The following is a 26,221-nucleotide window of genomic DNA, read 5'->3' as shown; positions in this document are numbered from 1 at the left end:
CCTTTCTCCTGGCCGCCTCCAGTCCTCTCTCCAGCTCCGTCCTTCTTCCACCCAACTTCCGCTACTGAATGAAGGGAGGCGGCCCCTTATATATAGGAATCCAGATGGGCTCCAGCTGCTTCCCGGCATTCCTCCGCAGACACGCCCCAGTGTGGCGGAAGTGCCAACTGCACACCCGGAAGCCCTCCGAGTGTCCCCTGTCTTCTTCCCCCCAGCACTTCCTGGTGTGGCGGAAGTGCTGAGGTCCAGGTTTCTTCAGGCCACGGGCCTCTACAGGGTTGGGCTTCCAAGCCCTCTACCCGTGGCCCCCAATACAACCAGGGCGGTCGCCCCCTTGCGGTCTGGGGGAGGTACAAGGTATATTTAGATTTTAATTCACTCTTTTTAGACATTTTAAATGCTACAGAATAACATTTTTTCCACACATATATGCATTAATATTACACCACAACAATTCAGTTTCAATGCAACATCTTAAAATGACAATTACAAATCTGATAGGGAATGTTCTGGATACCGGTCAGTTCTGTTAAATATAAATGATTTTATATTTGTCAGTTTCCTGAATCACATACAGGACAAATAAAAAGGACAGCTCATGACATAGCAACTCTGGGAGCAGGGCAGGAACCAGCACAGAACTGCATGCCAGCCTCTGGCAGGCCACGCTAATGCCCACATACCCGTAGTTATATAGGGTTGGTTCAGGACTACCAGTTAACATAACACATGTGTATCTGGAATGCGGAAGTCACTGAAGGATTGTGTTCATTTTGTGAAAACGAGGATATGCTGTTTGCACATCAAAGTAAAAGGAGCAAGAAAAGATTCAAAAATTTAAGAGGAAAACCCGTAAGGCCAGACCAGTAGGTTAGAAAGCAAAATGGGCTCCAGGAGCAACCATGCCTCTTACTTTAAAACTTTCATTTTCGAGAGACCAGACTGCACATTAAAAACTACATAACCAATGAATGCAAACTATACATTTCAAAGGTGTACTGTCCAGATGTGAGGGATACGTAACAGCACGGGTGACGTTCTCGCCTAGACACGAGGGAATGCAATTTTTGACACATTATTTGGCCTGGTCTGATGATCCCTAAATCACACAAATTAAATATTGCTTTCATCTCAACTATTTTCTAAAGTGACTTTCTTTTGGAAAAGTTTAAATGTATCTGATTCACATTGCAGCAGTGAAGAATATCAAGAAGGAAGCAGTACTGGACAAGTATAATTATTTCTAGCCTTTTTGTGCACACTAAAAACATTTTAATAAATATCAGATTTGCACTGCATAATTTGGGCCTGCTGTATTTAATAGTTCAATGCAATAGATGGCGCTTAAGTGTTAAAATGAGATGTAGGTGTACAGTACATGTAAATGCACCCATGTTCGTGAAGAGTGTCAAAATGAAGAAGCAATTAGCTGCCTAATCTGTCAGCAAGAATGTAAAGTTGTGCAGAGCATCCCAGCATCATACGCTAGAAGCTGTATGTGCAAATGTTACCAAAAATGACATTGTGCGGTGCCCCAGTGGTCTCTGCTGTGATTGTTGTTCTGCTGCATTTACAGGTTCAGCGCAGCAGCACAGAAATGCTTCTCTGTTTCCTTACAGCAAGTCTGATACATACAGTATGTGCTTTCAGCCATTCAGACCAATCAACTGGGCACACAGAGATCATTCTGAATGAGGTGCAGCGGCCCAGCATCATCTTTGGTTCTGATTGTACTGAATGTTCATGTGCCCATTCTCCATTTTTAATCTTCTAGAGAATTTTCTGCAGAGATGTTACCGCTCAGCTGTTAAGAGACAATTTGACAGCCCTGCCAGCTGCCACTGGGTTTCACAGCAGAATTTACAGTTTAAGTCTGAGAGGGTTTCCTTTTATAAGTCGACACTCCCAGCCTGCCATGAATGACAGTCCGACTAACGTATTGTGACTGAATGACTGCAGCACTTACTGCAGAGCACACTGCTAAACTATGTGTGCCCACTTCTGTCACGGAGACATCCATTTTCCAACTCGTTGCAGACAATGGAAATCTCCTTTTGAGTTCACTTTGTATTCTAGTGATCAGATTATAGGTACAGCTGTTAAATATCCAGTGTATATGCAAAACAACACCAGAGGGAGATGAAAAGGGATTGGAGTTACATAGAAAATTTCCCATTTAATGAGGTTGGTCCACCAAGTAATGCTGAAATTTCTTAGTGGTCTTTAGAGATTTCATTGGCCTCACCTGTAGGGTGAGGATTAGGGAGGAGAGACAGGCAAAATGAGAGTAGGGTCAGAGATATAGGAGCTGCAGGCATAGAAGAAGGGATATCATGTTGGCAATATATACAAATGCTCTTAGTTTATTCTTTTACACTTAGAACTATGAAGGATTTTTTACATACACTCTTAAAAATAATGTGTCTAAAATGGCACAATACTGGATTGTTTGGTTCCTCCTAGACTGGCAAATAACCATTTCGATCTGTGATGAGTTCTTTGAATATGAACTCGGTTCTTTGGGCTTTGAAAAGGTTCCTTATAGGTGAACAAAACATCAGATTCAATGTATGGTAGGCCACTGAGCTGGATATAAACGGAGCAAGAAAACCTGAACTTAGAATGCTAACGTTACTGTGTGCCGCGAGAGTCCTTTTAAAATTATGAACTCTTTGGTATTTCACAAATGTCATGTAACCTGTTCAAGATCTATGTAAGTAAAGGTTCTTTCTGAAACCTTTCTGTGGTTTTCTTCTTTTGGTTTCAACATGGCAGTGTTTTGAACAGCCGCTTTGGCACCTTTATTTATAAGAGTGAACTGTAGGAATTAACATGTCATCTCCATCTCTGCAAATTTCTTCTGAAGACCTGTTGGAGCTTACAGGTAGTCTATGGAGTATTTTTTGGATCAAAAGCACAACCATGTCCTTCTTTCTTTATAATTTCACACTTGTAAAAAGAGTGCCGACAGGAGACTGTTGTGATTCAGATCCTAAAAATCAAAAGTGGTCTAAGGCCTAAACACTGAAAATAAAAGTCTAAATAGGCACAGTCTAAAAAGAGAGAGAAGGGCTATTAAAGTCTCTAGCTTAAATACATAAAACATTTATATTTAATTTTTTCGAAATGAAATTAAGAACAGCCCAACAATGCAAAAAACTCCAAATATACAACATTAAAAATTATCTAAAATTTTCAAAGCAAAATTATTAAATACTCAATACAAACTAACAAAATGTACTGACTGCACAAGATGATGTCAGTAAAAATTGCAATTAGAGCCAGAAGATGGAACCTAGTCGAGAAGCTAGGCATGGCCATTACCAGGAAGATAAAATAAATCTTTTCAACAAAATCAGACATGACACCAAAATCATTCTAGCGATAAGAAAATTAAGGGGCAAAAACACATGACAAAATCTAAAACAAGAAACATAACAATGAAAGAAAAGAAATATTGTAACCAGAAACTTTAGAAGGACAATACAGACTAAGGGATGACCAGGAAGTGCGAGACACTGAACCTTAGATCTTTGAGCTGGTGACGTTATGCACCACACGCTTCTGGTTAACCTTACCTAGCAACCAGCCAGGCCAAAGGAATTGGTGGCACCCATGTCTCGCATAAAATGGCCACACAAATATATTTTTTAACATTTGCAAGAATGTATGTAATAAAAAAAAATCTGGACGTGAGCGTCAGTAGGCTTTGCACCCTAGGAACCAAATTACCCAAACTATTCTGTAACATTTCACTAATCATTTACCTTTCTGATGCTGATCTTTCTGATCATAAAATAGTTAATTACAATAGCAATTGATGAAAACAATTCATAATTAATTGCAGAATTACGGTACTTGAGGGTTCTGCTAGAGTGCCTCTTTCTCTTGCACGATTTGCCTCAGAAAGTAATCAATACATCGTCATCTTATAACAGGTTTAAGTTTCGCGTTTGGTATTTTTCTGTCCAGCCGTTTTAGACTGTCCTCAAGAAATTGTGACACACAGACACATACTCACCCATCTTCAAGATATCGATGTTTTCGCTATCAGGGACACTAAAACGTTGAAAACCGGAGATCGAAATTTTTGACATTTTTGACAAATCTAAAGCTTTTGCCCCTTCTCCATAGACGATTGGCTATGGTGGTGGGGGCACAGAGCAAAAATAAAGTAACCATTGTTTTCTTTGTCCTCCCAAAACCCCTTAAATGATACCTTGGTTATTTCTAAAGGCCAAGGAACAACTTTTACGGTAAAAATACAACAGATGGTGATATAAATAAATACATACTGAATACAAAATAAGAAAAAAACAAATTTTAAATAAAGAAATTATCAGACCAACTCCACTAATCCAACGCAAAATCTTTTGAACAAAAGGAAGGGGTCAAGAGCCAAAAGAGCAAAACAAAAATGATGAACAGACCTACAAACTTACAAAAAGCAGGGAAACACAAAAGGGAGCGAAAGAGCACAGCTAAGGCAACATTCACACTGAAGAAAAAAGTGACTATCTTGATTTTTGACACATATTCAATTTTCTGGTTTGACTGTTTAAATTAATTTTGCAAACAATCCAGATTAGATAGAAGCATCTGTAGATATCTATCCTGAATGTTCCCTGCATGTACAAATTAATAAAAACACATTTGTCAGAGCTATGCAACCTAATATCCTATGAACAGCAACAGTATGCTAGCTCTTACGTTGCCTACAGACTAGTGCTAAGGGATGACCAGGAAGTGCGCGACACTGAACCTTAGATCTTTGAGCTGGTGACGTTATGCCCCACACATTTCTGGGTAACCTTACCTAGCAACTGCTTGTCAACCAGCCAGGCCAAACAGATTGGTGGCACCCATGTCTCACATAAAATGGCCAAACATATATATTTTTTAACATTTGCAAGAATGTGTGTAAATAAAACAAAATCTGAGTGCCAGTAGGCTTTGCACCCTAGGAACCAAGTTACCCAAACTATTCTGTAACATTTTGCTAATCATTTACCTTTCCGATGCTGATCTTTCTGATCATAAAATAGGTCATTACGATAACATTGATGAGAAGAATTCATAATTAATTGCAGAATTACGGTATTTGAGGATTCCTCTAGAGTGCCTCTTTCTCATAACAGGCTTAAGTTTCGGGTTTGGTATTTTTCTGACCAGCCATTTTAGACTGTCCTCAAGTAATTGTGACACACAAACACACACCCATCATCAAGATATCAATGTTTTCGCTATCAGGGACCCTAAAACATTGAAAACCGGAGATTGAAATTTTTGATGAATCTAAAGCTTTCAGCATCCTAATATTCTATGAAGAGCAGCAGTCTGCTAGCTCTTACCCTGCCTAGTATCACTTTTAGTGCAAGATGTCCACATGTATGGCAGCTCATAATGGCGAGGACAAGAAATAGAAAGCAGAAGATTGTGGGTGTTGCTTTCAGTGCAATTATCACTGCCATATGTGTACACAGAAACCTCTGGACATGAGAGAGAAGCTGGGACTAATGAGGGCAAGTTGTTTAAGTGTTTGATGCACAACAAGATCAGAATGTTGAAGGGGATGTTTGATTACCTGTGCTAACATCTGTCCATAAGCCTCTCAGAAAAATATGTGCATGACATGCACCATTTCCATCAGAAACCACATAGCAATTGGGCTGTATTGGCTGGTGACAGTTGCCCCAAATGCTTATTGATTTCACAATCTTCCTTTGGCACTGAAATGCAAAGATATTCTGAAGGCTGCATAAACACTGAGTTAAAATGTGTTGGAAAGTGTGAGTTTCTAGACAATTCAGATTCAGCCTCATTAAAATCACTGTACTCATTAAAAGAAGAAAAACAACCATAACACGCAGAACAAATTACCAAGAAGTGTCATAGACAGTGGGACTTAAGGACTTTGGGGTCCTTCAGATCTTCATTGGATTTTGTTTTGGATAATCTAAGTGAATAGTATGGACAAGATTGTTGAGCTGAATGGCCTGTTCTCGTCACAGATTTTATAATGTTCTGATTTGTATTGGAGGCCATTGGTTGAACTGTGAAAGTTCTCTGATGTATATGCTCTGCCCCTATGACCCAGGTCAGGATAAAAGCACTTAAAGATAATGGCTTTGTGGAGAAGCCTTCTCAAAAGAGGTTGTTATACCCAAACCACTACTCTGTGTCTGTCTGTCCTGAAGCCCAGAGCTCAGTTGTAGAGGGGGAGCCTCCCTGACAGAACAGTGCCATTCCTTGGTTCCAAACGATTGTGAGTAGCTGCACAACCCTGCTAGAACCTCCAGTCTGGAAAGGAGCTTCCCTAAATTGAGAACACATGCATAGCAGCGACCTTTCTGAATGATCTTAACATCAAGTGCATTAACTGAGTTTGGTTGCTTTAAATCAGGGGTCCCCCAACTTCAGTCCTGGAGGGCCCCAGTGGCTGCAAGTTTTCATTCTAACCCTTTTCTTAATTAGTGACCTGTTTTTGCTGCTAATCAACTGCTTTTGAATTCATTTTAATTGACTTGTTTTGATTTTCTTGATCATTCCTCTGAATTGCTTAATTTCTTTCTTTAAATAGAAATGAAATGTGACGTGAGTGAGCCAACAGAAGACCAACTAAGTCAGGGCCTCAAACTCCAACCAATTTCACTCCAACCAGTTGCTTAAGTAGGCTCTGATTCTTGTCGTTAATTAAACCTGTTCATGACTTGTCCCTGTTCTCATTGTGCACTTTTAAAATGTTTTGGGGACCTGAGCAGATCAATAATCCTTAGACCTTCACCTTTCTTCATTTTCAGATATTGTATGATGGGCACAGTTTGCTGGTCATGTTTTGTGTCTCATTATTGTTTGGCTGCTAATTAAGGATACATAAACAATTAAGGGGTCTGAATCTTCAAGAACAAGTCAAATAAAATGAATTCAAAAGAAGTTAATTAGCAGCATAAACAGGTCACTAATTAAGAAAACGGTTAGAATGAAACCCTGCAGCCACTGGGCGCTCCAGGACCGGAGTTGGAGATTTGATTTGTGTGAATTATTGACATTTGTATGTCTTCGTATTAGACTTGTTTCTTGCACTCTGGCCCTCAGTTAGATTAATGTTCTTCTTCTGCTACACTGAATTGAAAAAAAATGGGTCCTATGATGGATGGATTGGGAACATTCTCTCTGGAAGTTTTAAACTGAATGACAAGGCACATAAGAACAATTCTCCAGAATGCGATTCACTATTTAAGTGAAAGAATTTCCAATAAATGAATTGTATCAGTGCTTTTTGTGAATTTTGCTGACCTGGAGCAGGTCCCCAGGCAGCGTTCTCTGCCTAAGACTAAACCGGTTTAATTCCCTTAGCTTGTCAGAGTAAAAGCCTTTTATCAGTTAACAGCAATGCCAGTTCAACTGCACTTAGAATAGAGAAATGTTTGAATATTTTACAGCAGATTGCTTATGGTGAGATTTAATTGGGATAGCAGCTGTGCCTTCTGTGACCTCCAGTACCAAGTGAGGCTGGTGGGCCTCTGTCGTGTTAAATGACTGCGCTCTAGGCATTGTCATGTGCAAAATGAAATTATGTGACATAAATGTTACTGTGTTTCTGCTAGGAAGCACTTAGCGTAATTTCAGATTCTGACACCATGTTGATGTGGCACATTATTATATTGAGCATCATTATGTTAAGCGGAGTGCAAATTTATTTAAATTGAAATTTCTGCTATTATACTTACTCAATTTATACAATAACACATTGAGATTTGAAAAGGCATGTGACTAGAAATGATGATAGGAAAGATTGATGTGGATGAGCCTTATTCTAAGTACAGCAGTCCATTTTCAAGCCCAGGTAGGCTCACAGAGGAGCCGCAGATTAGGCAGGAAACGTCCTGAATGGGCTGCTGGCACTTTGTAGAAAAATAAAAGTACACACAATGGCAGAGGAAGAAATGGCACTGGACTAAAAACAAAGTCACGTAAACACTGAGGGAAACTTGAAAACTGCTCATCCGGCCACCATAACCAAGTCACTTATCTTAACATGGTACCAATTCTTATACCCACCTGTGATTCGAAACAAAACAACTATCATAAATATGGATTTTATTGAAATATGTGAGGGGGAGATGAACAGAGTGTAAAAGAAAATGTTACGCTTAGAAAATGCAACACAGAGGGTCCCCGTATAGCGTACATTGCATTAAAATAGTATTGAGGCCTCCAACTCTTTTTTTTTTTTTTTACATTATCAAAACCTGGGATCTGAGTGGGAATTTTTATTTGTAAATCAAACATTGTGCCCAAATCTTAATGAGACTGGCCAGTCCCTGCTGCTGAAAAAGCTTCCCTACATGATGATGACACCACCACATTTCACCGTGGGTATGGTGTTACCTGGCTGATGTGCTGTCCTGGGTTTATGTCAACTCATATCGCTTAGTAGTGAAGCCAAAAAAGTTACACTTTACTGTCATCAGAACACAAGACTTCTCAGTGATGTTTTGTCGACTCTTTACGGGTAGGGACATTTTTACTTTTTAGTTAGGACTCGGCCTTCTTTGTGCAGTGCCTTGCAGATTTTTGAACCTTGAACATCCTTTCCAATCATGGTCACTGACTTCTGCAAGTCAGTCACAGCGACAATCGCCGTCACAGTAGCCTTTCTGACAAGTGCCGTTTGTGTTCAGTGGTGGCCTGGCCTAGGCAGTGTGCTTGTGGTTTCATTTTTCTTTTCACTACTGTATGATGGACAGCACTGAGCTCTGAGGTGTGTTCAGTGCCTTTGAGGTGGTCGTATACCCTTCTCTAGACGTGTACCTCGCTATAATTATATCCCTAACTTGTTTTTATTTTCCCGTCATTTTGGTTTGCTTTTTGGAAAATCTCTGGCATACTCTGGACCTCAGCAAGAAAAGTGGGATTTATCCTATTAAATTAATTGATAACAGATGACCCTTCCATTTCCTACACAGGTGGAGACCATCAGCAAACTGGGTGGGCTGGTAAGGTAATACACAGCACACGAACAAAGTTAGCCTTATACTTACGCAGGGTGTGAATATTTTTTATCTCACAATTTTGATTTTCCTTTTTAGCAAAGTTGTTGAAAGGTTTTCAGCCTGTTTGTTTTGGTTTGGAATGATGCTACTGTATATAGATCAGGAAACAAATTCTTACTGTTGACACAATAAAATCTGAAATGGTTTTGGGAGCTGAATACTTTTTTCGAGGCACTGTAGCTCCACACCTCCTGTTCTGTCTTGTGCCGGGCAGCCCCATTCAATGTTCAAAGTTTAAACTTCTCAGCAGGCTCAGGCATCAGTTAAACCTCATATGGACATGAGGCAACATTGCCTCCTGGTGGGTCTTCAGGCTTATCGCACTCTATTAACCCATCAGAAGAGCCACATTTTCTTGGTGGCAGGGTTCAGATGAACTATTTTTACTGCTTAGGCTACAAGAAGGAAATCTACCACACACTTGGTTCTGGATGCACACATCCAAAGTAGGTCATTCCATAATAAGAAAACAATATAAAAGTAATCATATAATTATTAATGTATATTTCAGTGCATTCTAAAATTCATGACCATCTTTCATGGAGCTCTATGAAAGAAGTGATTCAAAACTAAAGCTTTAGCTTAATGGAAGCTGCTGCTCTTGTGCTTTTAGGAAATTCAGATTTCTGTGCCACATGCACAACATATGTGGGTGAGTTGTTAACTCTAAAGGGCATGTGGATAGCTTGATGAGTTAATACAGTACCTACGTTTGTGCCCAGCTATGTCACAATGGAATTTGACTTCTTGCAATGCTGAAGTTGGACTACGGGTGTTGGGTAATGGATTGGTCAATGTATGTGTCCTTTAACTGAATCTTTGTTTTCCTGCTTAGCATTACTAAGCATGGCAGCCTAATTTTACCACAGCTGAGGTAGGGCAGAAAATAGCACAGGATAGAATGTCAGTCCACTGTATGGCAAAAACAAAATTTACACTTCTTTAAATATGGCAAAGACATCTCGTTCAATAAAAAGAGAATTCAAAATTAGTTAACATTACATATGTAATAGAAGCACAAGATAGCCAGGAAAAGGTTTGGGGATCCACTCTGTATGTTGTAATGGATTTGCTACTGAGTAATCTCTGAGGACTGAGTCCAGAACAGGACTGCAAGGGAAAGACAGGTGGTTGGTTTTAAAGGCAGTGGTTAGGAAGAGTAACTGGGAAAAACTGATTCTGGGGTTCATCAGAGGTGAGTTCTGCTCCTACTCTGTTCAATGCTTACATGGACTGGGTGTTGGGCAAGGGCATGTGGTCCAGCGGCTGTGTGGTATTTGTTGGTGAAGAAAGATTCATGAATCTTGACTTTGCTGACGATGCTGTGATCTTCGTGGAGTCAATGGATGCTCTGATCTGGGTGCTCAAGAGACTGAGCAAGGAGTGTGAGTGTCTGGGCTTGTGAGTGTCCTGGATAAAAACCAAAGTCCCAAATGAGGCACATTACCTGCATTGCGAAGGAGTCACAGTTACAGCATTACAGCCATGTGACGTGATTCCCCGAGGGTTATCCGGCTGGACCAGCCCAAGGGGACACCCACATAACACCTTTCTGTGGCAGACAGAGGGTTATTTCTGGAGGGTGGGACTGGATCACTTGTCTGGCCTAGAGGGTTGCCAACCAGGATCCTGAGCTGTTTCATCATGTGCTGGGTGTGACAACATGCTGTACCAGTCCATGCTCCCCAACCTGACCTGACCAGACCTGGAAGGAAGAGGAGGTTCCAAAAGGAAGAGATGGAAGTGAGGTCAGTAAGAGGATGTGGTCTGGAGATGGAAGTTGAACTTGGTTGGCTTCAGGGGGTTTTCCCATCAGGTGATCTGCAGAGGGGGAAAGAAAAGGCATTGGTGAACTTTTTCAGTCCCTGACTTGTCATTCCATGATTAATTATGCCCCTTGACTGCCTCCTATGCAATGCAAGTGACACATTACAAGTAAAAAATGTTAAAGCAATGTTAAAAAGTTGATATTAATACAAAATAATAGTAAAAGAAAGATTACAATCTAAAATAAACAGTATTTACAACAGCTGGGAGCCACCTGGGCATCACTGGCATGAGTTGGGGAACAGTCCTGGATAGGGGACTTGTTATTTGTGGGGCCCACTCATGTACATCCCCACAGGGGCCCATTTGGAACTGCCGTTTTAGCTAACCAGCATGTCTTTATGGATGTGGAATGTTAGATCTTCATGCAAACAACAACCTACAGATAAAAGTAATATAGTTGAACAAATGCAACATAGAATTGGCATGGTGTATTCATTCTCATAATCTAAATTTTAAAAATGCAGATTTGCAACATGGAAAAAGTCAGTACACCCCTACTTTTATGACCACTTGCAATCAGGTGTTCCAGAGTTGGTATCAAAGGGTTGAACCTTCTTAAGGAGTATGCAGGTGGACCCTGTCTTATTTAAAGTGCAGATATCCAGGGTCTGGTGTACTGTATGCTATTGACGTGTGCAGTGTCAACATGCCAATGTGCAGAGAGCTCTGTAAGGCCCTCAGAAAGAAGGATGTGGATACCTATCAGTCTGGCAAGGAATCTGGAAGGACTGCCTAATTATTTGAAATCAATCATTCCACTTTAATCAATCAATCAATCAACATTTATTTATATAGCACATATTCATACAAAAAATGTAGCTCAAAGTGCTTTACAAAATGAATAGAAAAATAGAAGACACAATAAAAAATAAACATAAGTCAACATTAATTAACATGGAATAAGTAAGGTCCGATGGCCAGGGTGGACAGAAAAAACTAAAAAAAAACTCCAAAAGCTGGAGAAAAAAAATAAAATCTGTAGGGGTTCCAGACCACGAGACCGCCCAGTCCCCTCTGGGTTTGGATTGATTGATTTAAGGAAAATCATCTACAAGTGATGTAGATTTCAAATGACTTTTAATTTATGCAGTACCCAAGAGCCACTCCAGCAATTTCAGCCCAATAGCTGACCGTTTGACACTTCAAGACACCCCGTAATTTATTTTCAGGATTTGCAGGTGACTCTTGAAAATGTTGGTCTCAAAGTACATGCATCTACAATCATAAAGAGTCTGCACAAAAATGACCTTCATATGTGAGGTGTGCCAGTAGAAAGCGTTTGCTGGCCGAAAAGAACATTACAGCAACACTACAGTTTGCCATTGAACATACAGGCAAAGACCAGGCCTTCTGGATCAATGTGCTTCTGACATATGAATCAAAAATAGAGCTGTTTGGCAACAGGAACACTAGACATGTTTGGCACAAACCAATGGTGAAACTTGGTGGTGGAACTTTTATGGTTTGAGGTTGTCTTGCTTCCTCGGGGCCTGGGCAGCTTGCAATTATTGAGTCAACTATGAATGCTGCATCATGTGAACATGTACTTGAGGAGAAAATGAGGCCATCTGACCGGGATTTGAAGTTGAAACAGAAATGGGCCTTTCAGCACGATAAAGAATTGAAGCACGCCAACAAATCCACCGATAAATGACTCCAAAAGAAATTGAGGGTTGTGGACTGGCAAATTTTAAGTGCTGATTTGAAACCCATTGAAATGTTTCTGGGAAATTTGAAATGAGCAGTACATGCAAGAAAACCCACTGTGGTGTATGGCCGGCCATTCATCCCGGCCAATACCCCCAAGCCGCCAGGTGGAGCCCTCCCTGCAGTATGGAGGTCCCCCGAAGACCAGCAGGGCATCATGGACATTGGAGTTTTTATACACAGCCCTGCTGGATACCATGGGGGCCACTAGGAGACGCTGCAGGGAGAAACGATGGTTATTTACCTTACGCCCCGGAAGTACGTCCGAGTCACATGGACAAAGGGAATGACGTGCTTCCGGGGTGAAGAAAAAGACTTTTTATCTGACCCGGAAGTGATAGGAGATCACATGGAATGGGGATTGGAATCACTTCCGGGTCAGGGAATATAAAAAGAATGTGGGAGCTCCCAGACGGCAAGCTGAGCTGGGTGGTCAGAGAGCAACGCGTTTGGGAATGGAGGAATTGTTTATTTAGTATTTGTATTGTGTTTAATGAGTATTGTGGAGGAGAGGGTGCTTTGTGCACTGTGCTGTGTTAATAAAGTCAACTTTTGGACTTTTACCTGGTGTCTGGAGTCTTGGACAGGGGTTCAAGGGAGCGACAGCGCCCCCTATCTGTCACACCACAGAAATCTTGCAACTGAAAGATGATTCACAATTGCTAAAGCATTTCTGCTAAACTTAATACAGTACATTTCTGGTAAATGGGGAACTGCCACTTTCTAAGGCCAAGGGTGTTATTCATTTTTTCTCAGTAAATCTATTAAAAGTTTTGTTGAATAATTGATTGAAAAGACACTTTTTCTTTTTTTCAAGTATATCGCCTTTATCTCAGGAGATTGTTTACATGGATATCTATCTATCTATCTATCTATCTATCTATCTATCTATCTATCTATCTATCTATCTATCTATCTATCTATCTAATCCTGCCAACTACGCTAATCTATCTGTCTATCTATCTATCCATCTCTCTCTGTCTGTCTGTCTGTCTGTCTGTCTGTCATTCATCCTCCCTGCCTGCTTGTCTTTTTTTAGGTACGCAAGAATAATACAATTCATTTTTTGAAAGCATTTATCACTTCTGAGCATATTGCACCATGTTCTGACATGCTAATTTAAGATTATAGGGTTTTGTTTCTTGTCGATGAGTAAGCACTCTGTGTGAAATAGATGTGACATTTTAATGGGGCTGAAACTTCTAAATACCTACATTAAAATGTCGAATGGAAAAAAAGCAGCTTTTCTGTGACTGAGCGTAAATCACGCTTAAAGACAACTGACACATTGTATCATGTCATTTCTGACATTTTTCAAGTTATCATTCTTTGCATTAGCATGTTGCAAGCAACCTTATAATAAGCAATAAGTGTGTATTTATCTATTTATTTCTATAGAAATAATATCATCTGTTTTATAATTTATGTAAAAAAGGCTTTAAAAGACCTTAAGACTGAATGCATACTCTGTTATTTTATATTTTTCAGCAAATAACACTTTATGCAGCCCTGATGCGAAGGACAGATGTTGATGGCACGGTAAGTCGTTTCCAGGTAGACTTCTTCCCAGTGTGGTGTATGCAATGACAAGAAAGGTGACGCCAGCACCTGAGGAGGCCTTTCATTTATGACACTTCTTAAAATGCCTGAAGTTTTATTGTATTCAGGTCAGATTTTTCCACTTCCATGTGGACAGTGTTAATGGCTGCTGAGTAACAGCTCCAGAGTCCTGGGCTTAAATCGAGGCTTGGATGCTGCCATGGTGGAGTTTCCCCTTGTCTTTGTGATTTTCCTCCCACATGCCAGTTAGTATATATGTTGTGTCTGTGCTGTCCCCATGTAACTGAGACTGGTGGTGTTTATGTGAATGTACCCTGTGATGGACTGGGCTGGTTTCTTCTTGTGCCCACTGCTGTAGATTAAGCAGGTCTAATGATGGATGGGAGGGTGCAGTTGTAGTTATTATTTTACTTGAATACTGTAAGGCTTCTGAATCAAGGGGAAGGATTGGTCACCTGGTTAGGAGAGTATCTCTGAAAGGTCATGCTAAATGTTAAGTTGTCTAGGTCAGTGAGCAGTGTTAAGTCAGTGATTGTACAGTGTCATCCATGTTTTATTTTTTTTTTCTTTTTCATTTACCATTTTGAAGCATTATTCCACCAGAGTATGTTATTTTACAATGTCAAGAGTGTCACACTACAAACATCTTGCAAACACATTATATGTACATTTGTTTTGGAGTGGCTTGTGACATTTCCATAAGAGGTGCTGTTTCTATTATCCTAGCTACTTACGCTGTATAACACTACATGCATTAGTATGGAGTCATCCTCTCGAAAGCAAAAGCGGCCCCATTTCATGACTTTCAGCTTGAAGTTCAAAAGGCTTTCATTTTAAGGGTGTAATGGCTGGTGTCTGTAAAAAAAGCTCAAATGATACATTGTAGGGAGTCACTTTTTATTATCATGAATGTACAGCTAGCTTTCTGAAATGCTGTCTTAAGTAAGCCACCAATTTAGTGGAAACTATAATTGTGGACAGTCAGCCTTCCTAATATTTGCTGTTTTTCTTCATCACATATCAGTTGATGCATTTCTTACCCTCAACCAGGCCTAAGGTCTCATCCATTATATTATAAGGAAGGTCTAAAAAGGCTCTTGCTTGATCACAAGTGGTGTCTACAAATTTTCAGAATGACAACACCGAGACTTAAGGATTCATTGTGATGTTCTTCTTCTTTTGATGAGCTGAAGCCTGGCTGTGCTAGCAAGGCGAGAGTTTAATTGGTATGGCGGCTGTCAAACACATCTCCTACTCCCACTAGAACAGGGCCTTTAGCAGTGCTGTCTGTTTCAGTCTCAGTAAACAAACCTTGAACTTTGCTGAAAATAAATAATTAAAGATCTACATTTATAAGGCTTGTAAGATGCGTTAAGTTCAGAGTACAGCATTTAGTTCTCTAGGTCTTATTTTGGCATTGAGTCCTCAATTCAATTGTGAATTTCCCGTTGGGATTAATAAATTATCTATCTATCTATCTATCTATCTATCTATCTATCTATCTATCTATCTATCTATCTATCTATCTATCTATCTATCTATCAATAAAGTCAGTTAAAAGTGTTTTCTATGCTATTCACGTGATTATAAACCTGGGTATTAGTGGGGTTGATGTGAAGGGAGACCCATCTATTCTATGTTATAGACTTCTTGGTTTTAATTATGCAGGATTTCACTTGAGAAACAGAATGACCAGAAGGCTGCGGCGTCACTCAAAGACTGTACCAATAAGTAGATAATTGTCCGTGTCAAACGCACCAGCTTAGTACATCTGTTACGAGAATAGATTTCAAGGGCACAACACGATTAACGATTTGAATGAATGTAACGAGCAACGATCTTTTCTCTGCCCTTCCGTCTCTCCTGCAAAGAGAAATTCTCCCTCACCCTCAACATGGCACCAGTCAGTGAATGACGCACAGTTGTCACACAGATTTTAAAGTTAAAAAGATATATATTTTTTATTTTCCATCTAATTATGACAATTAATCAGGGATACCCCACTACACAAACCCATTTCCCGTTGTTCTTCTGTCCTTCAATTTACAAAAGCTAATAGCCAAATGCACCAGCCAGTGCAAAGACATTGTTTGGTGGATTTTATGTTAAGCAGGGTGATGGACCCTTGGAAAATGAAGCCCATCCATAAACAACCAAACAGACTGTGTGCACATGTAACTTAACTGTTGTAGCTGGTGTTTTGATTGGTAGGAAAAGTCTAATGTTAGGCTTAAAAGGAATGACATTAGAGATAACGATTAGGGTGTTTTATTTTAGGACAGTTTAAAAAAGTACATTAAATGAACATCATTCTGGACCAAAATCTTTACATTCCTATCAGACAACCTTGGTGTCACAAACACCCCTAATCCATTAATAGCCTGTGTTTGGTGGACTCCCAGGTGGACTTAAAGTGGAGAAGGACAAACTATAATAACCTTTACTTTACTACTAGCACATAGACTTATCTTGCTCAACTAGATGAATCCAACCCACCTCTTTCAACTCAGTGCGTAAGTGATGTTTTATACATCACTTGAAATTGGCAAAAATCAAATTCTCACTTACAGGATCTGTTCAAAACTCTTTTAAAACCTAATCCAGAACATTTTAGAATAAGCACTTGTATTGGGGAGAAGGACTCCTTTATCTTTGTCCTACTCTCAAACGTTTTTCTCCGGCTGTTGGCCTTCCTCTCTTTCTCATGTGTCAGTCAGTCAGTCAGTCATTGTCCAACCCACTATATCCTAACTACAGGGTCACGGGATTCTGCTGGAGCCAATCCCAGCCAGCACAGGGCACAAGACAGGAAACAAACCCCGGGCAGGGCGCCAGCCCACCGCAGGACACACACACACACCTTGCACACACTAGAGACAATTTAGGATCGCCAGTGCACCTAACCTGCATGTCTTTGGACAGACACGGGGAGAACATGCAAACTCCACACAGGGAAGACCCAGTAAGCGAACCCGGGTCTCCTAACTGCAAGGCAGCAGCGCTACAACTGCACCACCGTGCCACCTCTTTCTCATGTGTTTGGGGGTTGAATTGAATTTAGTTTTAAGTTTGACTTGATTGTATGGAACGTCATATGCTTTTAATAAATTCAATAAAAGATAATAAAAACAAATACATAAAAGAGTACCTCGGGAGAACTATGATGAGTTTGTCTGGTTTTATAGTTGCTGTCTTTTGAAGCCGACTCTTCTGCCTTTGCTCCTCAATGTGCATCTCACACTCACACTGCCTCTTTTATCGCATCACCAAAGCCAAACTCACCAATCAGATTGCTCAGAGGGACTGGGCACACAGACCTTAGTGTGACATGGACGCTATCCAGTGACCTGAGACAAAGACTGGACTCATTCAGTACTGTGCCTCTTTGGAGAATCCTTGGTTTGACTTTGTGTCAATTGAACTGTTGTTCATGGAGTCCCAAATGAGGCACATTAGCTGCATTGTAAGGGAGTGTCAGTTATAGCACTACAGCCATGTGGTGTGATTCCCTGAGGGTGATCCGGCTCTCAGGATCCTCACTGTTGAGTCCCCGAGTGGCTGGACCGGGCCAAGGGGACACCCACATAATACCTTTGTGTGGCAGATAGATGGCTATTGTAGCAGATTTGTTTTCCTGGTTTTGACCCCTGCTTGAATTTTGACATCTTCTGATTCCATTCTGTCTTTCTTTCTCAAAACTGCTGTCAGTCTATGCAAGCAATACAGTTAGGAACCCCCTTTGTGTATTCGACAGCAAACGTAAGTTTGCATATTGGTCACTGGCCTCTTGATTCTTTAAAATATTTATGATTTTCACTTTGGCTAAACATTTCTGGTAAACATGTTGTGTATTATCACTGCACTTGTGGCCTGACAGTTTTCAGAACAGTCGGACGTTCTTTTTTCACTAAGATGAGGCTCTGTGTACAGATCAGTTCCCTTCAACTCCACAGATTTGTTATTCTGACAGGACAAAACAGTTTATCACTTTCTGCACATTGGCTTTATTTCGTCCATTATTCTGAGAAAAATCTGAGTTCTTTCTTTGTATTAGATAGATAGATAGATAGATACTTTATTAATCCCAAGGGGAAATTGGGATTAATAAAGTATCTATCTATCTATCTATCTATCTATCTATCTATCTATCTATCTATCTATCTATCTATCTATCTATCTATCTATCTATCTATCTATCTATCTATCTATCTATCTATCTATCTATCTATCTATCTATCTATCTATCTATCTATCTATCTATCTATCTATCTATCTATCTACTAGAAGATCTTCTTTGCAAAATGTGCCTGTAATAGAAGAATCTATGAAGACATTTGTTTTTACAACTATCTGGCCCTTCGTAGACTCAGCCCTAACTGGTACTACGGCTAACACACATGCTTCATCGAACACGGTGACTGTAGCTCCATTGTCACACACAGACATAAACATTTAAGCTCAACTCTACGATTGTTTGGCAACTCAGGAATCTTACTTCATTCGGTGGGAGCATGCCTGTCTTTGGAAAATGCATTAGTGTCTTGAATGCTGCATTTCTCTTCTTTGGTCGTACTCTCTTGGGTCTAATTTTTGGCAGCACCAGTAACACCTGCAGCAAAATAGCTTCCTCTTTGGCCAACTTTCTGAAAAGACTTTCCTTGAACAGTCTCTCCTGTAGATACATAACTCTCAGATGTTCTTCAACACAAAGCATCCATGGCGGTTTTAGTCTGTCAAGTTATGAAGTTAAGTCAGAAAATATTACTTGCCCTCCTTCTCCCCCATTTTCTGGGACCTTAAAGGCTGTCAGTTCCTACCTTTCTCGTAGTTTGGAAGCTTTAAATTACTCTGTGGTGTTATTGAGTTCCCACAGCCAACAAGGAAACATGCATGAGCCTCAACTGCTCCTCTGTCATCTGACTTGATCAGAGGACACTTCAATGCCTAATGCATAACTGCACAGGCTGCTCTCAACTCATCTTCATCATGCTCTTGAAGCAGATTCCTTACTTCTCTGTAAAGTGTCTCTGGTGCCATAGTGTTCACAGCTACTGACAACTTACTTTAGCACCTCGCCGATATACTGTTCTAAATTATATACTGAAACTTGAAAACTCTCGCACTCTCTGCCCACAGTATGGTCAAATGCCCTGATTTTAGGGTCAAATGACCGCCTTTTAGTATTGGACCTTCTCTATGTGAGAAGTGCAAGTTCCTGTGTTTTGTAGTTTACACTGCAGTAGTTACATTCTGCTTCTGCAGGAGCCGAAAGACATCATTTTTTTTTATTCTCATCTTGCATGCCATCACAGCTGTCTATTTGTTTTCTTGGTACAACTTGAGTCCTTGGCATGCTTGTTAACTCTTTCACAACCTGACATCCTCCTATGGGGTCCTCCTCAATCCTTTTCAGCTTGGCTGCCTCAGTTATCAACCAGCCTTCAGCTGTGCTCCTTCAAGCTCAAGAGTTTGTGTCTTTTTCAAGGCTGTGGCATGAGCAGCAAGCACTGCATACTCTGCCTCTGCCTTCCTACATGCTGAAGAGCCCTTGTTCCAGGATGAAACAACTGAACAATGTGATGTCATAGAGTTAGCTTCTATTATGACATCATCGGCTGCACTCGAAACTCAATCCGGGTGGTTCATCGTGTGGTGGAGGCACCAACACTCTGTAATCAGCGCATGCTCCCAACCTCCTCCTCCTCCTCCATCTATTTTCATTTGTTAAATTCTTTCACAAGCTGTTCATTTACTGTAACAATAGTCACTTTTTTTCTTCTGGTGCTGGTTCACTCTCCCATCCCAGTATTTTGTATTTCTAACAAACGTCTCTAAGATCTTTCTGTAGAAGAAAACTTTTTGTGCCTCTTCTTTATTCAACAAAGGTAACACTCACTGACTAGGCTCCTCAAATTTCAGCTGCACTTTACAAAACTCTGTCTCAATCATCCAAATTATTTTGTTATATTTTTCATCAATCATCTCCCTTGAGGCTATTAATTCCTTTTTTAATGCCATTAAGCGATCAGAGTTTGTTAATTTGGGTTCTAATTCTCTTTTTGCTGCTACACTCACTCTCTGTGGTGTCCACCTGAGTGTCAGCCTGACGTCTTTTAACCAATGCATAACTACTTGCCAGGGCTTCTCCTCCACATGCACAGATTATCAAGCTTCTTGTCACAGAAAGTAGCCTTAGTGTGGCTGGTGTCTTTGGATTATCTGTTACAACTTCCGATCAGTCAGAATATATGCACAATCAACTCAGGCATAGTACACGATTTATCCCTGATCCCTCTACCTCAAGCCTGTCTGTTTTCATTATTTTATGAGCCAAATGTCTGACTTGTGCTGGCAGTTTCAGACTTATAGTGTAGTTGTGTTTCTGCAAGGTTTCCACTGTGACAGCAAAGGTTCAACCATTCACTGTGTGTTTAAATTTGAGAGGGTTTGCTCCCACATTGCAAAAGCCATCAGATACGAGGAGGCTACAGCTTTCCCCACCCTAAGATACGTCCAGTTCCTTCAAGTGTTTCTTAACCTATGACATGTGACCCAAACTGGGTTATAGACATACTTGTGATGTATAACAATAGTAAAACGAGCCACGTCTGTCCAGCACAAGTTCTGTGACTAGTGATATTGCTCCCTCTGTTTAGCATACTTTTTATTTATGATCTAACGCAAAGTTTGTGATCAATGCTGTGACTGTGAAGCAGTCAAACTGAGATGACTGACATGCAAAGACACATAGAAATGAGAGGTGTCACAAAAAGCATGATGAGACATGAGAAGGTTTGGGGCAGCCACCCGTATGGCTGCAAAGAGGTAAACTGGTCTGAGTTCATTACTCATGCGAGTCCACAACAGAACTGACTTGCTGCCTTAAAATGGCGGCTTTTAAATAAAAGCGGAGGAAGTGATATAATCTGGGCCAGAACTGGCAGTGCCGGAACCGGGCAGGATTTCCCGAGAATGGTCTGTAAGGGATTGAGAGTGACAATTAGTGCAAATCGCCCAAGGTCAGGCATGGAATTACTATTATTAAGGCTGTTTAGTTGTCTCCTATGTGTGACAGAGGGTTAGGCATCTTGTGTCAGTACTCACAAATACTCTCTGTAGTGAAATGCATGAAACCATAAAAGCCGAATGGAAATGGGACATTCTGATCCACATTGCATTTTCATGAAGAGCCGAGACTAGACTAATATCAACATCTCTATCTTTGTATTCATGCAATGGAACCAGCTTTTTTCTTCACTTGTGTAATATTTGTGGATATTGATGCATTTAGGTATTTTCCTACAATTAACCTACGCTTCCACGGTAAATAAATTCATTATTTTCTATACAACTATATCTTTTGTCCATAGTAACATCAACGCCATGGTAAGTAATGGACTAAAAGCTGCAAAGCTGTCATGATGTATTAAGGTTTATGGCTGTCTCTACCAAAATAAACTAAACCACAGCTTTTGTTTGGGCAGTGGCCAGTAAACGACTGGTTGATACAAGAAAATGAGTCTCAAGATATTATAGCAAATGCAAGGGGTGTGCTGGAGCGGTTGGATTGGCAGTAAGGCCAAGTAACTGAACAGATGGATTTGAAACCACAATGGCGGAATGTAGACTCCCATGTTGTTAAGCTAGTGTGTTGTACTGTGCTAATTATGTTGGGTGACTGAGGTGATAGTCGTCCTGAATGACTGATCGATGATTAAGTCCCGAATTCTCTTTGTATGCTTGAAGTCAGACACACTCAGTTCTCATAAATAAGATACATGACCTGGCAATTCTAATGGTGCCATTTGAAAGAAGTGAAATAATGTAATAAGACGTACAGAAATGGGTTTCAAGTTTCAAATGAGGCGTCCTCAATCAAATCCTTCAAACTCAGCAGCTTACTGAAAAGCAGTAAAGGTCTTTAGACACTCTAGATTTGTATATACATTTTTTTCCTTCTGCAGTATGTCAATAGAAAAAATCATATTTTACATTTCCTAGCATTTATGCTCTAACAAATTAAATGTTACAAAGCAACTTTACTATTACATTAAAGAAAGGAACAGATTAAATAAAAGATCGCTCTTCAGATAAACACTTGAAGACTTTGTAGGCACTGTATATCACGCAGAGTATGATTAAACAAAGGTAAAAAATGAGATGAATAAACCAGTCTGATGAACTGAAAAAGGAATGGGTGTGGAAGGAATCAAACTAAAAGGTGAGAATGTAGCAGATGTGACAGTTAAACCTTCAAATCGTCATATTAAGCACCACACAAGGTGGTCATCCTGTATCAACAAGATCTCTCGTAAGCCGAAATTTCAAGATACACAAGAGTTTCAAGATATGAACACCAAACTACTCTGAAGAAGCAAATGGAATCAGGCAATGCTGTGGAACAGAAAGACGGTGGTTGGCCACAATAACTGAGTGAAGCAGACAAGACATACATCAGAGTGACTGTTCCTTTGAAAACAGAGGTCCAGCAAGGCTCTCAGCCAATCACTTACGGAATCCAATGAACCTAAGCACAACCTTCTCTATTTCGGAGAAGTCAGAAGTGGTCTTTACTCAAGACATTCTTCTGAAATTGAAGGAAAACCAAGAGACCCACCTATGCCCAAAAAGAAGATGGGAGGGGGTGCAGAACAATAGTATCAAATACTCTGAATAGACAAGAAGTAGTTTATCCAAACACAAGCTGAGGAACTCTACATGGAAGAGGGTTTGCAGCCAACAGTGAAGCACAGTGGAGGTTTCCTGCAGGTTTGGGGCTGCATGTCTTTAAACTGAGTTAATGTTCTGGTCAGAATTAATGAACCTGTCAATGCTGAAAAATGCAGATTCTTTTTCATCCAGGACTGGGTTTCAAAACCAGCCCAGGCATCCTTCAACAAGTGAGGTGATGATGTCGACCCACTCGGCCCATTGTTCATTGTCATTTTCTTAAAATTTGTGATGAGTACGTGGCTCTCTACTTGCTATGAGCCTATGATATGAACTTTATTTAAACTCTTATCAAACTTAATCTGTACACTGCTGTTTAGACACAACTTAAAATCTGACGACATGCTTAGAAATAAAACTTTATGAAAAATAAAAACTTAGTAACACACGATAAACTATGAATGTTCCATCCTAATATGAAAAATTCCTATCCTGTGCTTTATAACTTTACTTCATCATACTAATAATTGCAGCTGAAAACCACTAATTATTGCTCACGCCAATGACCAGAGAACAATAAAATGCATAATACATAATCTAAACTAATTATTAGTACCAAAGAATTTAAATACTAGATATGAGATAAAATAAATTGCAATAATGTATGTGCTAACTGAAATGTAGCGATATCAAAACAGAAATCAGCAAAAGGCAGTTTTGACCAAATTATTCGCTGCAACATTGTGTACTGTCAACTAAATCAACTTAATGGCATAATAAGGTATATTATATAGGACTATATAATTCACAGTACCGGAGAGATAGTGTTTAGTAGTTTAGAAAATTAATTTTAATGTCAAATAGTAACCATTACCTAAAATTTATTTAATGAACCCACCGGAATCCGCGGCCCACCGGGTATTGCCCAAATGCCCTAATGGCCAGTCTGCCTCTGCTTCCATCATGAAATACCACAACACGGAGCTACCTAATCAGTCCCAACTTCACAACCTCAAATGCACAGGCCAGGGCGTAAGGAACTATCTTCTGTAAAAGAGGAACTTGTGCGAGTTGTCTAAGATGTTTCGAACAAACTACCATCCAATTTTCTTATAAAACTGCATGTCAGTATTTTTATATTAAAGTTTTTGATATTTAGAAACTTTTATTTTAGTTGTTTTTAAAATCATCTTGAGTTTATTGATTTTTTACATGTCCCTCAGCTTTTTGCACAGTAATGCATGTGTGTCATGAAGAAAATACGAGGTATATAGTCTAAATATAAGACTCTTGGGCTTTGCTGCACAGTTGTGCCTATGGCCAATTTTTCAAAGAAGAGCACCACAATAGAACATTTAATATATTCACAGGCGACATAAATAAGAGCGTATATTGTAACTGTTAGACAGTTGGAGAAATGTTCAGATATTGAGTAAAACCAGAAATCATAGTCAATGGGTCAAAGGAATCAATGAAGTAATGTCAGAAGATTAAACTGTGGGACGAGTGGTGCAGAGGGTAGCTGTTTTGCCTCCATGCTCCATGACTCTTAAATCTGGTCTCCATCCAGCTCATAGTGATATCCATGAAGGCTTTCTACAGGTATATTGGTTTCCTCCAACATCCCAAATGGGTGCTTGCTAGGTTAGTTAGTAACTCTAAATTGGCTTGGTAGGACTGAGTGCTTCTGGGGACATGATTGTGACTTGCCATGATTATTGTCAGATTCAGGGCCTGTTCCCTCCTTCTGTCCACTGACTCTGGACTAGACTTCAGCTTCCTTCAGCTTTACAATTTGACAACTAGGTCCAGAAGATGGATTGATAACAAAGAAAAAAGCAGTAATCGAGAACAGGCATCCATTCCCTCACTGAGATAACAAAATGGGGTGTTTCAGTGGGGTTGCCTCTAAACACTTTTCACTTGTTTTTAAACCTTTCTATCCAACTCAGTGGACATTTTCATTCAGTTAATTTACTATTACATGAATGAGAACTTTAAACTTTTCCAAAGCAATCCTTACATGATATATCGAAGAAACGCGGTGTCTTACCACATAATTATAGCAGAGTTCAGTTGCCAGAACTCCTGAATAAATAGTTTTGTTATCCAGCAGGATATCCGACCGCTCTCTGCTTATATAAATTACGCTAATTAAAAACAGCCTTCTTTTATGCCGATGACTGGGACGTTTGAACTGTGTCACCATTCCTAGAAGCAGCTCTGTTTTTCAAGGCCAGTCTGGGTTAATTTAAAGCCTCCAGTTCTGTGTAAGATTTCTGTTTTGTGTTGTCCATCTGTTTCCCCAGAAAAATCACTTGTGGGGAGCCAGAATCATGGGGTAAAAGGCAAAATGGGCAGGCTTTATTTAAAACTTTAAAATATGTGGTCAGGACCAAAGAAATTGAATGAACGCATAGTCCCTATTCCTTTTAACAAACCACCCAAGAAACCTTCAATAGTGCACAGTTCTGGGCAAAACAAGGCGCCAGCACTACACATTGGTATGAAAGGACACTGCTGTCGGACCAAGTGTTGTCACAAAAGATCCTTGGGCATCTTTTGAAAAGAGCATGGTATATCCCGGTGTCCTGGCTAAATTGCCCACCACACCCTGGTCATTCTGGCCCCCTAATCATCCCCTGTCCCTAACAGGTTAACCAGTGCCCTCTGCCCTTTACCATGGTGAGCATATGGCTGCCATCACATTATTCAGGTAGATGCTGCACATTAGGAGCGGTTGAAGTGGTTCCCTACTGTGTATGTAAAGCTCTTTGAACAGATTAGAAAAGCACTATATAAATATATTTAATTTTTAGAATTATTATAATTATCTCATATAGATTTTACAATTCTTACTCATGCCTGCACCCAAACAATAATGAAACAATGTGGTAAAAACACATAGTAATGATTAGTAACAGAATTGGAAAATGACAAACCTGCATAAAATGTGGTCATCTGGCAGTGCTTTTTATTGTCTTGTTGTTGTTGTCAGTTTGGATCTAATCTGCCAGAAGAGAAAAGGCAGTAGCTTTATAAATCAAGGGACCAAGAGAGAAGACGTGAACAAGAGCATGAAGCAAAGTTTTAGAGCCAAGAAGTCCAACTGATCTTTCATCAGGTCAATTACACAACCCTGAATTAAAGTAGAAAAACAGTGCCCTCAAATTATTTTGCCAGGAAATCACTAACAAGAACATCTTTTGTCAAATCTTTTTGTTTCCTCGATGAACTCGCATGATTAGGAAGTTTTTTACAAGTTGCGATGGTGATGCTGTTTACTTCCAGTCATTTTCCCAGTAATGTTTAGCTGCCTTTGCATTATACATCAGTCATGTTGTGTGACATGCTCTGCCATTTGCATCTTTCTCAGCACGCCCATTTCAAGTTGTGCC

At 40.0% G+C, this 26,221-nt stretch overlaps 1 long non-coding RNA gene across 1 annotated transcript in view; it reads left to right on the top strand.

The window, feature by feature from the left end:
- The window catches only part of LOC120532588, a 52,967-nt gene that overhangs the window by 2,913 nt on the left and 23,833 nt on the right, over positions 1–26,221 (top strand). Inside the window, exon 2 of the long non-coding RNA XR_005634320.1 lies at positions 14,082–14,132. This is a non-coding gene — a long non-coding RNA (uncharacterized LOC120532588). The remainder of the gene's footprint in view (positions 1–14,081; positions 14,133–26,221) is intronic.

The sequence above is a fragment of the Polypterus senegalus genome, chromosome 7 (genome assembly GCF_016835505.1).
Source record: "Polypterus senegalus isolate Bchr_013 chromosome 7, ASM1683550v1, whole genome shotgun sequence".
NCBI classification, from domain to species: Eukaryota; Metazoa; Chordata; class Cladistia; order Polypteriformes; family Polypteridae; genus Polypterus; species Polypterus senegalus.
The sequence above is the reverse complement of the archived record's forward strand: the minus strand, read 5'-3'. Positions and strand labels throughout refer to the sequence as shown.